Below are 16,163 nucleotides of genomic sequence, written 5' to 3'. Positions count from 1 at the left end.
TCTGCATGTCACTAGCTAAAATCCATGTGGTGTGGTAAGGTTTGGAAAGTGTTTTGACTGTGGGGGTAATAGAACACCTCCTCGCCGACCTGCTTCTTGATAATGATTTTTTCCGTGTAGCTCAGGTTAAAGTATTTGCCTGCAGCTGTAATTGATTTTATGCTGGAACCCCCGAGGGAAAGGGTAAGGTCACAGGAACTGCTGAGAGAATGGGAGAGAGTCTCCTTTATTCTTCTACAGTAGGGGAAAGCCACATGCTTCCAGATGGGAGCGCGGTTGAGACCAACTCTTGCACTGCAGCTGGAGGCAATACCACATCAGGAAGGGATGGGGGTGTAATGCCTGCTGGGAGAGAACTGTCCATATTGTTAGCAGCCAGCAGTTTGCAGCTGAACCAGAGGCAAAACTGGCTCTAGGGAGCATAGAGAAATGGGTCCCAGAGGAGAGCCCAGAGAAGGGGCAGGGGATCTCAGAAACTACTGAGGTGGGTGAGGATTCCTGTGACTCTGTAATACAGGGAAGCAAGGTGCTTCCAAGTATGGGAAGGGCTGAGATTAACTCCTTCCCAGCAGAAGGCAACATGCCCTCAGGCACAGGAGAGGTATTGTCAGTGATTAAAGAAAGTGTCCCAGTTGTTAGCTGGCAGAGTTTTGCAGCTGAACAAGAGACAGAAGGCATCCTAGGAAGTGCAGACAAATGTTCTTTAGGAGGGGGCACACACGATGAAAATGGGGTAGGAATAGTGGGGGCACACAAATGTCTCCTCACTAGTCACTTGGGGCGGGATGTCCAGGACACTTGGAGGATGGGTGAATCAGCATCTCACCTCACTCAGCCTGTGACCCAGATTTTGAGAAGGAACTGTGTAACTGACTTCCTCGAGGGGAGCAATCACACAACTAACTTTTCAGGGATAGAGAAAGGGGTGGCGGAGGGTACTCCAATCCAGGTCCCAATTTTCCAGGATGCTATTTCTGGTAAGTTTTTGGAAAGTAACTGTCTCTTTAAATCAAGATGCAGCAGACATAACTGGACACTGCAAGATGGAGGTTCCTTGGGTTGTGTCTGGGACCAGAGATATTGTCTAGTGTAATTTGGTTGCACAATCCAAGGAGCAGCTTACATGCCAGAGGCTGTGCGTGAACAGCCCAGGAGTGGGGGTTCTCATAGCAGAGCAGGGTAAGGCTGGCTCCCAGAGTCAAGGATTGGAGGGACCTAGCAGATCACCGGTCCAGATAACACCACAGGGGAATGTCACACACACATACACACAGATTGAGGAATGGAGAGGAGCCAATCATGAGGAGATTCTGAGACGATGACCCCAGCAGACAAACGATTTGAATCTGCAAGGCCAGCAGCCCTTGATCTATGCCTGCTGGGTGTAGTTCTACCTGGCAGAGGTGAAGGGAGGTCAAAACACACACCCACCCACCCCATAAGGATATTCTGAGACAATGGATATCCCAGCACACACGTGATATGAGCTCGTGAGGCCAGCTGCCTGACCCCAGTGCTGTGACACCTTGACCTATGCCTGCAAGGTCTAATTCTACCTTGCAGAAGGGGGAGGAAGGGAGGTCTACAAACACACATAAACACACGCACTGAGGAAGGGAGAGGAGCCACCCGTAAGAAGATTCTGAGATGATGGCTACTCCGGTACACAAACGATTTGAACCTATGAGGCTGGCAGCCTGAAGCCACTGCTGTAACCCCTTAACCTACACCAGCAGGGATAGTTCTACCTGGCGGAGGTGGAGGGGGGAGGAGGGAGGTCAACAAGTACATGCACAGACACAGACACACACAGACGAAGGGAGGGGAAATCCGTGAGGAGATTCAGAGACAATGGCTACCCTGGCACAGATGATTAGAATCCGAGAGGACGGCAGCTTGACCCTGTGCTGCGACCCATTGATCTACGACTGCAGGGCCTAGTTCTACCTGGCAGAGAGGAGAGGGAGGATGGGAGGGAGGTCAACAAACACACAGACATAAACAAACACACTATGAGGAAGGTTGAGGTGAGGAGATTCTGAGATGATGGCTACCCCGGCACACAGATGATTTGAACTTGCAAGGTCGGCAGCCTGAGCGCACTGCTGCAACCCATTGATGTACACCTGCAGGGCCTAGTCCTACCTGGCAGAGGGGGGCATGAAGGAGTCAACCAACATACACACACACTGAGGAAGGGAGAGGAGCCACCCATGCGTAGATTTTGAGACGAGGGCTACCCCAGCACACAAACGATTTTAACCTACGAGGCCAGCAGCCAGCCCCCAATGGTGCGACTACTTGACTTATGCCTGCAGAGACAAGTTCTACCTGTCAGAGGGGGGCAGGAGGCAGGGAGGACAACACACACAAACAAACACACTTTGGAAGGGAGTGGAGCCACCCGTGAGGAGATTCTGAAACGATGGCTACCCTGGAACACACAAGATTTGAAGCAGCGAGGCCGGGAGCCTGACCCCACTTCTGTGACATCTTGACCTATGACTGCAGGGCGTAGTTCTACCTGGCAGAGTGGGGAGGCTGGGAGGGAGGTTTATACACACACACACACGCCACCAGCAAGGAAATTCTGAGACGATAACTAATCCAGCACACACACGATTTGAACCCACAAGGCCGGCAGTCTGACCTCACTGCTGTGACCCCTTGACCTACATCTACATGGCCTAGTTTTACTGGGCAGAGAGGGGAGGGAGGGAGGAAGGTCAATGAACACACACATACACAAACACACAGAGACACACCCATGGAAGAAGGGAGATGAGACACCCGTGAGGAGATTCTGAGATGATGGCTACCACAGCACACAGACGATTTGAACCCACAAGGCCAGCATCCTGATCACTCTTCTTCGATCCATTTATTTGCACCTGCAGGGCCTAGTTCTACCTGGCAGAGGGGGGAGGGAGAGAGAGAGGGAGGTCAACAAACACACACAGACACACCCATTGAAGAAGGGAGACAAGATGCCCATGAGGAGATTCTAGACGATGGCTACCCAGGCGCGCACACAATTTGAAGGCGCAAGGCCGGTAGCCTGACCCCACTGCTGGCACCTCTTGACCTACGCCTGAAGTTCCTAGTTCTACTTGGCAGAGAGGGGAGCTACAGCAGGAGGCAGTGGCGTAGCCAGGTGGAGAGAAGAGGGGGAGCGGAAAAAAAAAAAAGGTGCCACCCAGCAGCGCTCCAGGTGTTTGGTGGCACCTCGGCGGCAGGACCTTCACTCGCTCCACAGGTCTTCGGCGGCATTTCGGCGATGAAGCTTCAGTGCCGCCGAAGACACCCGAAATGAGTGAAAGTCCCGCTGCCCAAGTGCCACCAAAGACCCGGGGCGCTGCCTGGTCAGTAAAAGCGCCACAGTGGGTGGCACCTTTTTTTTTTTTTCCACTCCCAGGTGAGTAAAATTAAAAAGGCGCCACTTGTGCTCAGTAGGGGAGCGGCTGCTCCCCCGCTCCTCCCCTAGCTACGCTACTAGCAGGAGGTCAACAAACACACACACACACACACACACTGAGGAAGGGAGAGGAGCTACCTGTGAGGAGATTCTGAGATGATGGCTAACCAAGCATGCATATAATTTGAACCTGCGAAGTTGGCAGTGTGACCCGATGGATGTGTTTCCTTGACCTACACCTGCGAAGTTGGCAGTGTGACCCGATGGATGTGTTTCCTTGACCTACACCTGCAGGGCCTAGTTCTACTTGGCGTAGAAGGGAGGTCAACAAACACACGAACACACACACTGAGGAAGGGAGGGGAGCCACCCGTAAGGAGATTCTGAGATGGTGGCTACCACGGAATACACAGAATTTGAAAACACGAGGCCAGAAGACTGACCCCACTGCTGCAACCCCTTGACGTACACCTGCAGGGCCTAGGTCTACCTGACAGAGAGGGAAAGGAGGGAAGAAAGAAGGTCAACAAACACACACACTCAGGAAGGGAGGGGAGCCACCTATGAGTAGATTCTGAGACAATGGCTACCCCGGCACACATGATTTGAACCCATTTAGCCGGCATCCTGACCCCACTGCTGCTAACCCTTGACATATGCCTGCAGGGCCTAGTCCTACCTGGCAGGGTGGGAGGGAGGGTGGTCAACAAACACACACACAGACACACACACACTGAGGAAGGGAGACGAGCCACCCGTGAAGAGAATCTGAGACGATTGCTACCACGGCACACACACGACCTGATACACTGCTGAGACCCCTTGACCTATTCCTGCAGGGCCTAGTTCCATCTGGCAGAGGGGGAGGGAGGGAGGGAAGCAGGGAGGTAGGAGGTCAACAAACACACACACACAAAATGAGGAAAGGAGAGGATCCACCCTGGAGGAGAGGCTGAGACAATGGCTACCCCGGCACACACACGATTTGAACCTGCGATGCCGGCAGTCTGACACACTGCTGTGACCCCTTGACCTATGTCTGCAGGTTCTAGTTCTACCTGGCAGAGGTAGGAGGTGAACAAACACTTTGTATAAATAATTAAATAGGCATTGGAGCAGGGGCATTGGAACATATATCTCAGGTGAGTGCCCTAACCACTAGGGTGCAGTCACTCTCCCTCTCCCTGGACCAGTGTATATTTAATTAGTTATCAAAAAGTGGAACAGCTTCAGCAGGAGAGATTGAGAAAGACCTGCCCCAGAATACTCCACTGCCCAGTGGTTATAGCACTCTTCTGAGAGGTGGGAAACAAGTTCACATTATTTTTCCACTCAGGAAAAGAGGGGAATTGATCCTAGGAGACTGCCCTAACAACTGGGCTAAATGTTGAAAGGGACAGAATGGGGGGCGGGGGCACCTGTTCTTCCTGCATTTTTTGTGAGAACTGGCTTAGGCACTTAACTCTGAGAGTTCACAGCTGAGAAAAGACAGGCACTTCCATCTGGCTCGGACTTATGCATCTAACTCCCTCTGAAGGGTGGGGCTTAGGACCCACCCCTCACTTTGGCATATCCTATTAGCTACCTTAGGTGGGTTCCTCCCTTAGTATTCTGGCTTTTGTGGCTCCCATTCTTAGGCAACTGACTCCCCCCGCCCTCCATGTATTGTATGAAGAGCCTGGGGCGCCTAACCCTGAGCAGTGGATTCCACTGCATGGCAAGATGGCTAAAAGTTAGGCATTACAATGCTGAGCCCAGATCCTTAGAAGGTATTTAGGCACCATTGATCTGGGTCTTAGACTTCTCCCTCCACTTGGAAGTCTGAGCCATGAACCCTCTCCAGGAGTTGGATGCCTAAGACAGACAGGGCCAGATTTACACCTTGCATGCTCCTAAACACAGCATCTTCAGCTCCCCCTGCCTACAGCTGACCTTTGCGTTTTCCAGAAAAAATGACACGAAAAGAAATATAAATGATAATTTAAATATTTATACAATTAAATAACAAAAAATACATGTAATTAAAACAATCCCATAGATAGCAGGTAGGGTCCCCTGCCATCCGCAGCTTGGAGTTGCAGGGTACCCCCACCACCTGGCTGGGAGCTGCAGGGTGCCCATGCCGCCCGGAGCCCCGCCCCATGTGGGTCCCTTGATAACTAGGGGCTAGATTTATAAAAAGACTTACATCTGTATCCTCTTTAGCCACATACATCCAACATTTAGGTGCCACTGACGCTCTCAAAACCCCTTCTCAGCTGCCACCTAAAGCTGTCGGTATCTAAAGTTGCTGTGCAGTCTAGGTATCTGCTGGTAGGCATGCACAATGCCAGATAAGTAGTGATGTTGCCTCACAGCTAAGAAGTTGCTTGGAGTGCCAACCAAAGCCCTAGTGGGATTCTAGAACTAGGCATTCCTTTGCCTATCTCACCTGCAGGGCTGATATGATTTGGGTTCTGCACATAAAACAGCCAAGGAACAGCATATCAGGAAAAAAATTAATGGGTGCTTAGGACCAGCTCCTCCTCCTTCCCCTCCCGCCCTGCGCCTCCTGCCCGCCGCGATCAGCTGTTCCGCAGCATGCAGGTGGCGCTGGGGAAAGGGGAGGAATGGGGATGGGGCATAATCAGGGGAAGGGGTGGAACTGGGAGAAAAGAAGTGGGGCAGAGCAGGGGTAGAGTGGGGTCAGGGTCTAGGGTGGAGTGGGGGCAGGAAGAGGCAGGACAGGGCCTGTGGCAGAACAGGGGGTTGAGCAACCCCAAAGCAAGGAGGAAAACGGTGCCTGTGGTCTGTACCCGGCCAAGGTTGTCATGCAGTGTTAGGGAGAAGATTTAGTTTGGGATAAGATGAGACAAGTTTGGAGTGAGCTGTTATATCTCCTTCCTGGGTGAATGCTGTAGAGGAGCCTATGAACTTCCCCCCACATGAAGCACCTTTCTTCCTTATCCCTCCCCACTGCAGCAGCTCTGGAGAGGTCATTTATACTAACCAGCAGCTTCTGCAGGAGCTCCTGAAAGGGAGCATAAACAGAAGTTAATTTTGGTAGTAAACCTCTAACAAGCTCTCCTATGCATGTGCAGATTTTTGTGTCTTGTAACATAGCCAAATGGATTTTCATGGAGAAAGCAGAAGGAACCATGTTGAGTTTAAGACTCTCAAAACCGATTTTGAAGTTTCTAACCCAACACTGGAGCTCTTTACAAATTGGTTAACATTGGGAAAACTACCTACTTCCCTAACCTCATTCTCCAAAGTGACTGAAACATTCGTGCTGATACTCTCCACAAAACTCCCGCCTGAGCCAAAGCCCAAACAGGAAGCTTCAGCTCAAGTCTTGGAAGTCTGGCAAAAGCATAAGCAATGGAAAGATAGTGGTTAGAAAAGGAAATGTTTGATAGACTTTGTGAGGAGCCACCACCACGAGTTCCCCCAGTGGGGTCAGGCTGAGACCAACGCACAGACTTCTAGCCCTCCCCCAAACCCGGAGCTCGCCCTGTGGCGTTTACATTTTGGGTGGTGAAAAGACAACAAAATATTGTTGAACTACCACGTGAGTCCCCGGAAAGACGGGAGACCGCGGGCCAGGAAAGCTGGGAACGGCAACAAGTAGCTCCGGTAAAGTTGTCATGAGCATTTATTTGGTGAGAAGTGGTAAAAGTCACATGACATCAATAAAAAGAAGAAGAATACGGTAAATAAACAAAGAAGAAACCGCCAGGTGGAGGGGCTCCCGGGGGCAAGGAGTCCCAGCCAGGGCGCCACCCGGTGCGGGATACTCCCCATGGCAGCGGATCAGGCCATGGGGAGCGGTTGTTTCCGTTTGCGCTGGTGCCGGCCGGGTCGGGGCTCGCGCACACAGAGCTGGCAGCGGAAAAGCCGAGGCGGGAAGCTGACGTCGCGGCGCCTTCCCGCGTGTGGCGCGTAAGGACTGTGGCCGCAAGAACTTTCCTCTCCGTTGCAGCTGTGAAGTGAGGCCGGTTGCATGGGCGGCAGGTATCACAGGCGTGGGGGAGGCTGAGCCACCCGCAACAACCAGGTATCGCCGCTCCCACACTCCGCCGCTAGTCCCGTCTTGCGTCTGTGGCTCGTGCCCTGGCCCTGCGCTCCGGGGTGGGGCTGGGGCTGAGGTGGGCGAGGGCTGGGACCGCGCTGCCCACTCTCCCGAGACTCCGGGACGCTAACCTAGGAAGGGGCCGGCGGCTGCTTTGTGGGAGCGGCCCATGGCTGGTTGGTCTGATCTTATTGGTCCACTGCCGCTTGTAGTGTAGGAAACTGCTCCCTGTAGGAATGTGCTAGCTGTAGCATTACTAATACGTAATGGAGTGTAAGAAACTGCTATTGTAAAAAAACGGATGTAACAAATTTCTACAGATAGTAGTTTGTCCCCTGCACTCATGGTAGGACAAAGTTATCTAGGCCATTCCTGACACGTGTTTGTCCACCCTGCTCTTAAAAATCGCCACGGGTGGAGATTCCCTTCCCTGGGCAATTTATTCCAGTGCTTAACCACCCTGACAGGAAGTTTTTCCTAATGTCCAACCTAAACCGCTCTTGTTGCAATTTAAGCCCATTGCTTCTTGTCCTATCGTCAGAGGTTAAGGAGAACAATTCTTCTCCTTCCTCCTTGTAACAATCTTTTATGTACTTGAAAATGGTTATCATGTTTCAGTCTTCCCTCATAGCTCATGTTTTCTAGATCTTTAATCATTTTTGTTGCTTTTCTCTGGACTTTCTCCAATTTGTCCACATCTTTCCTGAAATGTGGCGCCAGAGCTGAACACAATACTCCAGTTGAGGCCTAGTCAGCGTGGAGTAGAGTGGAAGTATTACTTCTCGTGTCTTGCTTACGATACTCCTGTTAATATCTCCCAGAATGATGTTCCCTTTTTTTTTGAAGCAGTGTTACACTGTTGACTTATATTTAGTTTGTGATCCATTATGACCTCCAGATCCCTTTCTGCAGTACTCCTTCCGAGACAGTCATTTCCCATTTTGTATGTGTGCAACTGATTGTTCCTTCCTAAGTGGAGTACTTTGCATTTGTCCTTGTTGAATTTCATCCTATTTACTTCAGACCATTTCTCCAGTTTGTCCAGATCATTTTGAATTGTAATCCTGTACTCCAAAGCATTTGGAACCCCTCTCAGCTTGGTATCGTCTGCAAACTTTATAAGTGTACTCTCTATGCAGTTATCTAAATCATAGAATCATAGAATATCAGAGTTGGAAGGGACCTCAAGAGGTCATCTAGTCCAACCCCCTGCTCAAAGCAGGACCAATTCCCAGCTAAATCATCCCAGCCAGGGCTTTGTCAAGCCGGGCCTTAAAAGCCTCCAAGGAAGGAGATTCCACCACCTCCCTAGGTAAGGCATTCCAGTGTTTCACCACCCTCCTAGTGAAATAGTTTTTCCTGATATCCAACCTGGACCTCCTCCACTGCAACTTGAGACCATTGCTCCTTGTTCTATCATCTGCCACCACTGAGAACAGCCGAGCGCCATCCTCTTTGGAACCCCCCTTCAGGTAGTTGAAGGTTGCTATCAAATCCCCCCTCAGTCTTCTCTTCTGGAGACTAAACAATCCCAGTTCCCTCAGCCTCTCCTCATAAGTCATGTGCTCCAGACCCCTAATCATTGATATTGAATTGGTATTGAATAGAAACGTATCCAGAACTGATCCCTGCAGGATCCCACTCGTTATGCCCTTCCATCATGACTGTGAACCACTGATAACTACTCTCTGGGAATGGTTTTCCAACCAGTTTTGCACCCACCTTATTGTAGCTCTAGCTAGGTTGCATTTTCCTAGTTTGTTTATGAGAAGGTCATGCGATACAGTATCAAAAACTTTACAAAAATCAAGATATACCATGTCTACCACTTCCCCCCATCCACAAGGCTTGTTACCCGTCAAAGAAAGCTATCAGCTTGGATTGACACAATTTGTTCTTGACAAATCCATGCTGATTGTTACTTATCACCTTATTTTCTTCTAGATGTTTGCAAACTGATTGCTTAATTATTTGCTCCATTATCTTTCCGGGTACACAAGTCAAGCTTACTGGTCTGTAATTCCCAGGGTTGTCCTTATTTCCCTTTTTATAGTTTGGCACCATGTTTGCCCTTTTCCAGTCTTCTGGAAGCTTTCCTGTCTTCCATGACTTCTCAAAGATAATTGTTAATGGCTCAGATATTTTCTCAGTCAGCTCCTTGAGTATTATAGGATGCATTTCATCAGGCCCTAGTAGCTTGAAGACATCTAATTTGTCTAAGTAATTTTTAACTTGTTCTTTTCCTATTTTTGTCTCTAATCTTACCTCATTTTTATTGGCATTCACTATGTTAGACGTCCAATCATCACCAACCTTTTGGTGAAAACCGAAACAAAGACGTCATTAAGCAACTCTTCCTTTTCCACATTTTCTGTTATTCCCCCACCCTCGTTGAGTAATGGGCCTACCCTGTCTTTGGTCTTCCGCTTGCTTCTAATATATTTGTAGAATGTTTTCTTGTTACCCTTTATGTCTCTGGTTAGTTTGATCTCGTTTTGTGCCTTGGCCTTTCTTATTTTGTCCCTACATACTTGTGTTATTTGTTTATATTCATCCTTTGTAACTTGACCTAGTTTCCACTTTTTGTAGGTCTCTTTCTTGATTTTTAGATCATTGAAGATCTCCTGGTTAAGCCAGGGTGGTCTCTTGCCGGACTTCCTATCTTTCCTACTCAGTGGTATAGTTTGCTCTTGCACCCTTAATAATGTCTCTTTGAAAAACTGTCAATTGTTTTCAATTGCTTTTCCCTTAGACTTGCTGACTTGTCCTAATTTGCTAAAAACTGCTATATGATGTAGCTAATTCCTACAGATACCCTACAGTGTAAGAAACTGCTATGTGAAACTACTACCAGTAGGAAGTTGCTATCTGTAGCAGGGAGAGGTAGTGAATTGTTATCATTAGCAGTTACTGATACATATAGTTGTATCGTGCTGTTCTTACGTGCTGACTTGTCCTAATTTACTAAAACTTGACAGTGGTGTGGGATGGAAGCATAAAGTGTTCAGCGTCCAAATGACCCTGCCTGGATTCATGTTAGTGGGATGTGGGACACGTGGAGGATAATTTAAACTCTTAATTTCCTTAGAGTTCGCCTTCAGTATACTTCTATGTTGGTGCGATCTCATCAACTCAGCAGGTAGGCAGAGGCAGAGGCAGCAATGCACTTGTCCTGTTGCCTTGACTGAGAAAGGTTTCTGATCAAAGGGAACGTAGATTTCGGCAATATCTCATTGGAGATGAAAGGGCTTGTTCAGAAATAGATTTTGAAGTCTGTAGGGTAAAGATGAACCAGATGGGTTTGTCTCCATGCAGCTATATTTTATTCTCTGGGGGCTGGGTAGAAAGAAGAGAGAAGTATTTTGGGTTTCCTATTTCCCTTACTGAGGACCATCGATGCTCACCTGAAACTTTTCCTGGCTGAAGCAGTCCCTATCTGTTTATTACAGGATCAAAATATGGCTGCCATCACACTTAGGCATTAGTGGTGGTGGAGGTGAGATGAGGGCCAAAAAGTCCTTTCCTTCCCCCAAACACTCCCATGCATGTGGAAGCTGTAATGTTGCTGCTGCCTAAATACCCTGATGGCAAACGGGTAGAGGCAGAAGGCACTGCCAGTTATATTGAGCACCTCAGAGGAGCCATGCACTATATGGAGTCCATGCTGTTACATCTGTTCTGTACTGGTGAGGGCAACCCTCACTCCACAGTGCTCCTGGTGGTCCCAGGGCTTCCCCTGACTTCCACCAGCACAAACGCTGCTCCTATCACCATTGCTTGAAGATGTACCACCTTCTTTTCCTCCCTGCCATTGCTCAAGCTTTAGAGCCATAGCTGAGCCTGGAGTTGGTAAAGTGCTCATGATCTCTATAAAACATGACATAGGTTGATTATAATTGTTGCTACTGAGGATCTCAAACTCAGAAAAACCTTAGTGAGGAGGCAAAGAGTTCTATTGAAAAACTGATGTGATGTTTTTGGTAAGGCGACTAGCTCTTTAGAGGTTCAGGCTTCTCCCATGAACAAATGAGCCAGTGAAGCAGCCTAGCAAAATAAACAAACCTACCCTGCTATTTACATTAGGAGGATAATTGATGCTGAATCCTGCAGCTGACAGAATGTGATATAAACAAGTATCGCACAGAAAAAATATTTCACTGCCATGCTTTCCACAGAAATTGAGATGGGACAGTGTTCAAAAATACAGGGGAGGGGTGAGGACCGATGAGGTGTGAGACTGTTAGGGCAAAGGTGGGCTTTATGGCACCATCGTAAAAACAAATATGTTTCATGACCATTTTATTAGATTTAACTCATGTTTTTAAATCATCACACAAATTAAAGTTGGCTATACAAGCCTATATGAAGCAATATATCTACATCTTTCTTGGTTTCTTGTAAATTTGCACAACTCTGTTAATAAACTTTTCGAATGCGGTGCATTCATTTTTGGTGGCTTCTCATGTGTCAGATACTTCCAGTCCTTCATGATATGCTCCTGATCAGGCAGAAGGCGACTTCTTTCAGAACACAAAATTCTATTCAGTGAGGAAAAAGAATGCTTAACTGTAGCTGTTGAGACAGGGAGTAGAAAGAGATGAATTCCTACTTCTTTCATCCCAGGAAACATAGCACAAAAATTGGGTTGAATCATTAGTGATGATAAAGAAGAAGTTGAAATCAAATCTACATTTGTTCATCGTATGATATTCCACTCTGTATTCAAATTCTCTATTCTGTCTTGATCACATGGCATCCCCATTGCTGGTAGTGCCTCCACTCAATTGTCTGTTTTATAAGACAGGCATCTGTAAAAACTCATACTCCACTATGTCTTCCAGAGAAGTTTGCAACTCCATTAAATGCACAAGCAGCCATCTGTTTGGGGTTCAATTGACAAGCATTTAACTCTTCTAAGATGTGGGTTTCAGAGATGCAGCTGATGTGTCTTCTATAACCTGAACATCTAGAAATTTATCTACTGACCTACCACTGAAATCAAGATAATATAGGTCGTGACTTAATACTTGACTCCCATTTGCATCGGTGCATTCATCAGCCCTGTATGTACATTTTCTGAATGCAGTGAGAGAGTTCTTCACTTTTTCAACCGCTGAGTCTTTGCACTGAATGCTTCTAACCAGTCAGTTGAGTTTCTTGCAGAAAGATAGTGAGCATTTGCTGGTCTTGGGTGGAACCAGTGTCCAATTTCCAGATTAACAAATGACAATGCACTTAACATTGGCCTCCAGTTTGTAGTGTGTGGTATCTCTTGCTTAAAGAGAAAGTATTATGTGACAGCCATGTTTGTTTGCATAAACTATGTTGTGGCTCCAGCATTCTTAACCTCATTAAGTACTTCTTCTAAAATCGGCTTTGACAATGACTGGCTTGTAAGGCTTTCTGCATGTTGATGCAGTCCAGAGGATTGGTGTTTTGCAGCCTTTTCACATAGTTTGTCAGCATTGTCTTTGCTGATCAGTCTGGCAAACCAAGCTCCTCCACTTTTACTATATAAATCCATGGTATGCTCACATCTTGAATACTGCGTGCAGTCCTGATCGCCCCATTTCAAAAAAGATATATTGGAGTTGGAAAAGGTACAGAGAAGGGCAACTAAAATGATTAGGGGTATGGAACAGCTTCCATATGAGGAGAGATTAAAAAGGCTGGGGGACTTTTCGGCTTGGACAAGAGACTACTAAGGGGGGGATATGATAGAGGTCTATAAAATCTTGACTGGTGTGGAGAAAGTGAAAAGCTCCCTCACATAACACAAGGACTAGGGGTCACCCAATGACATTAATAGGCAGCAGATTTAAAACAAACAAAAGGAAGTATTTCTTCACACAACATACAGACAACCTGTGGAACTTTTTTCCAAGGGCTGTTGTGAAGGCCAAAACTAGAACAGGATTAAAAAAATAACTGGATAAGTTCATGGAGGATATGTCCATCAACGGCTATTAGCCAGGATGGGCAGGGATGCAATGCCATGTTCTGAGAACCTCTATTTGCCCGAAGCTGAGAGTGGATAACGGGATGGATCACTCAATAATTGCCCTGTTCTGTTAATTTCCTTTGAAGCACCTAGCATTGGCCACTGTTGGAAGAGTACTGGGTTAGATGGACCATTGGTCTGACCCAATATGGCCATTCTTATGTAAAAATTAATTATAATATAATATAAAAATGTTTAGTATAGAAACTCCCAACACCAGCCAAAACTGATCACCTGGGCAACACAGCTCTGTCTGCTGGATACCTAGGCAGAGTAGGTGAGTTCATGTAAATACAATCTGGTCCTGAAGCCTTCCCCCTTTCCCTGCCTCATCATTAGCTGTCAGGGGAGAGCTCATTCAGACCTTGCTTACAAATCATAATGCGCCAACATTGTTAGAAAAAACAACAGCTGTGTGAGGAAGCTAGTCTTTGTTCATACTTTTCAAACCTATTATACTTTTCCAGGTACAAGTATTTTATCATACATTGTCTATGCTTTTAAAGTGTGTATTAATGTTTCAATTTCAATTCAGATTTCTAACCAATGACAAAATTGGCAACACCGTTGTAACTAGTTGACCACTGGTGGGTGTTGAGGAAATTCAGGGGGGGTGTAGCGCCCCCTGCGGGGGGTGTAGGGAAGGCCTGGTTTCACTGAATTAAGTCTCCTGTTGCAACACCTCAGTAGGTTACATCAAAGAGGAGCTGCAGTGACTAGGTATTGAGATGCCTGTGCCTTTAAGAACTCAGCCGTGGGAAGCCCATACTGAGAGGTACTGTCTGTGGGAGGGGAAATAAAAAAGCCCCTCTGCTCCTCCGACCCTGTTATTTTTGCCAAACACTGGTGTCTCAGTCCACGGGGGTAACTGTTACCACCTCTGCCCCTGCTTGTGCTGAGGTTTTGCCCTCTGTTACCCTCTGGCAGCACCTCACCCCTGGGCTTAACTCCATCTCCTTCCCCCCTCCCATCCCTGATTTTGCCTTCAGCCCCTATCCTAACCCTGCTTCCAGCTGCTTGACCCCTGTGACGAGTCAATTTTCGTCCCCTGCTCAGACCCTGGCCACCCCCCTCCTCCGATTTGCCCTTTTTGCCCCTTTTTAACCCCTGTAAAAAGCAGTTAGCAGAATCTTACGGCTGATAAGGGCAGAGTGAAGGGCAGTGGCTGCAGCAGATGTTCTGAGCATGCTCAGTTTGTGTGAATATGCTCAGTACATCATAAGTAGCACATTCCTACAGGGAGCAATTTCCTGTACTACACTGTGATTGCCAGCTTCAGGAGACCAACTGGGCTAGCTGTGAGCCCTTGAGGGTACATCCACATGGAATAAAAGACCTGCAGTGTGTCTGAGGCTAGGCCAGGTTGGCTGACCTGGGTTCTTGGGGCTCGGACTGTGGGGCTGTAGAATTGCTGTGTAGATGCCTACCCTGGGCTCTGGGGCCCCACTTTGAGGGGAAGGTTCCAGAGGCCAGACTCTAGCCCAAAACTGACCAGCCACACTGCAGTTTTTATAGCTTCATGAGCCTGTGTCAGCTGACCCAGACCAGCTGTGGCCAGGCCTCAGCTCTTTTTATCACAGTGCTAAAAAACGAGCATAGGCAGGGCCGGCAGAGGGACTAGAAGCCTGGTATAGCCTGTCAGAGTATGTTTATAGTGCAAGGTAAGCTTGGTGTTAGTGGGACTGAATCAGAGGACGTGTTAGAAGATCCTGGGCTTCAGCATCTACACTGATTCTTAACCCGGGCTTGAGCCTGGGGTTCTGGCTTCCACACCATAGCAAGCAGACCTGAGTTGAATCAATCATATTTTAGACTCTGTAGCCCCCTTACTCCTGAGGGAATTCTGAGCCAAAAAAACTAAAAAATTTTCATATGATATTTTAAAATTCTGCAAATTTTATTTGTCAATAAATAAATGTGGAGGCTCTAAAATGGCAGTGGGGAGTACAGGCCACTGGGTGCATGGAGGTGGGAGATGGTGCTGCAGCCCCCCACCCCACATAGTGCAAGGGCTGGGCCTACCCCAGAAACACCTCAGGGCCCTGCCCCTCTATGCCAGGTGCACCAGGCATGGGCAGGCAGGCTCAGGCCAGCAGGATACAAGTGTGGGGTGAGGGGATTCTGTGTGGGGCAATCTGGGTGCAAGCAGCTCAGTGGGGGGGGGATCTGGATGCACATTGGGGGGTTCTGAGAGCAGGGGAAATGGGACTCTACAGGTGGGTCCAGGTGAAAGTGGTTGGGGCTTGATGCGGGTTCTGGGTGTGGGGTCTGGTGCTGAGGGAGTGGGGCTCATTGGGGTGGGGGGTTTGAGTGTGGGGGGCTCAGTAGGCAGTGTTATAGGTGCAGGGTTCAGAATCCGGATGTAGGGGGAGTGGGGCCCAGCAGGAGGGGTCTGAGTGCTGGGGAGGTTGAGGCTCGGTGCGGGGTCCGGGTGCAGGGTGGGTCTGGGTGCAGGGGTGTGTGTGTGAGGCTTGGGAGGGTGGACATTCAGGTGGGGGAGGGGGTTTGGCTTAGCAGGTAGGTCTGGGTCTGGGGTGTGGGGGTGCAGATGCATGGGGACTAGGTGGACAGGGTAGCAGCTCCCCATATAGTGACCCCTCCCCCCATGGCTGATGAGCAATGGGAGCAGGAAGCAGGGGTGTGTGCAGAGCTTTTTGCAGCTGGGGGAAGTTTTTGGGGGTAGGTCTGACCCAGAC

General features: G+C 48.4%; 1 protein-coding gene across 1 annotated transcript in view; it reads left to right on the top strand.

Annotated features, from left to right (window-relative positions):
• Nucleotides 1-7,284: 7,284 nt before the first annotated feature.
• MAJIN (membrane anchored junction protein) overlaps nt 7,285-16,163 on the top strand; it is a 142,287-nt gene continuing 133,408 nt past the window's right edge. Inside the window, exon 1 of the mRNA XM_034759393.1 lies at nt 7,285-7,451. The gene's annotated coding sequence lies outside the window, so the exon portion shown is untranslated. The remainder of the gene's footprint in view (nt 7,452-16,163) is intronic.

This window comes from Trachemys scripta, chromosome 2 (genome assembly GCF_013100865.1).
Source record: "Trachemys scripta elegans isolate TJP31775 chromosome 2, CAS_Tse_1.0, whole genome shotgun sequence".
NCBI classification, from domain to species: Eukaryota; Metazoa; Chordata; order Testudines; family Emydidae; genus Trachemys; species Trachemys scripta.
This window is presented reverse-complemented; position numbering and strand designations above follow the sequence as displayed.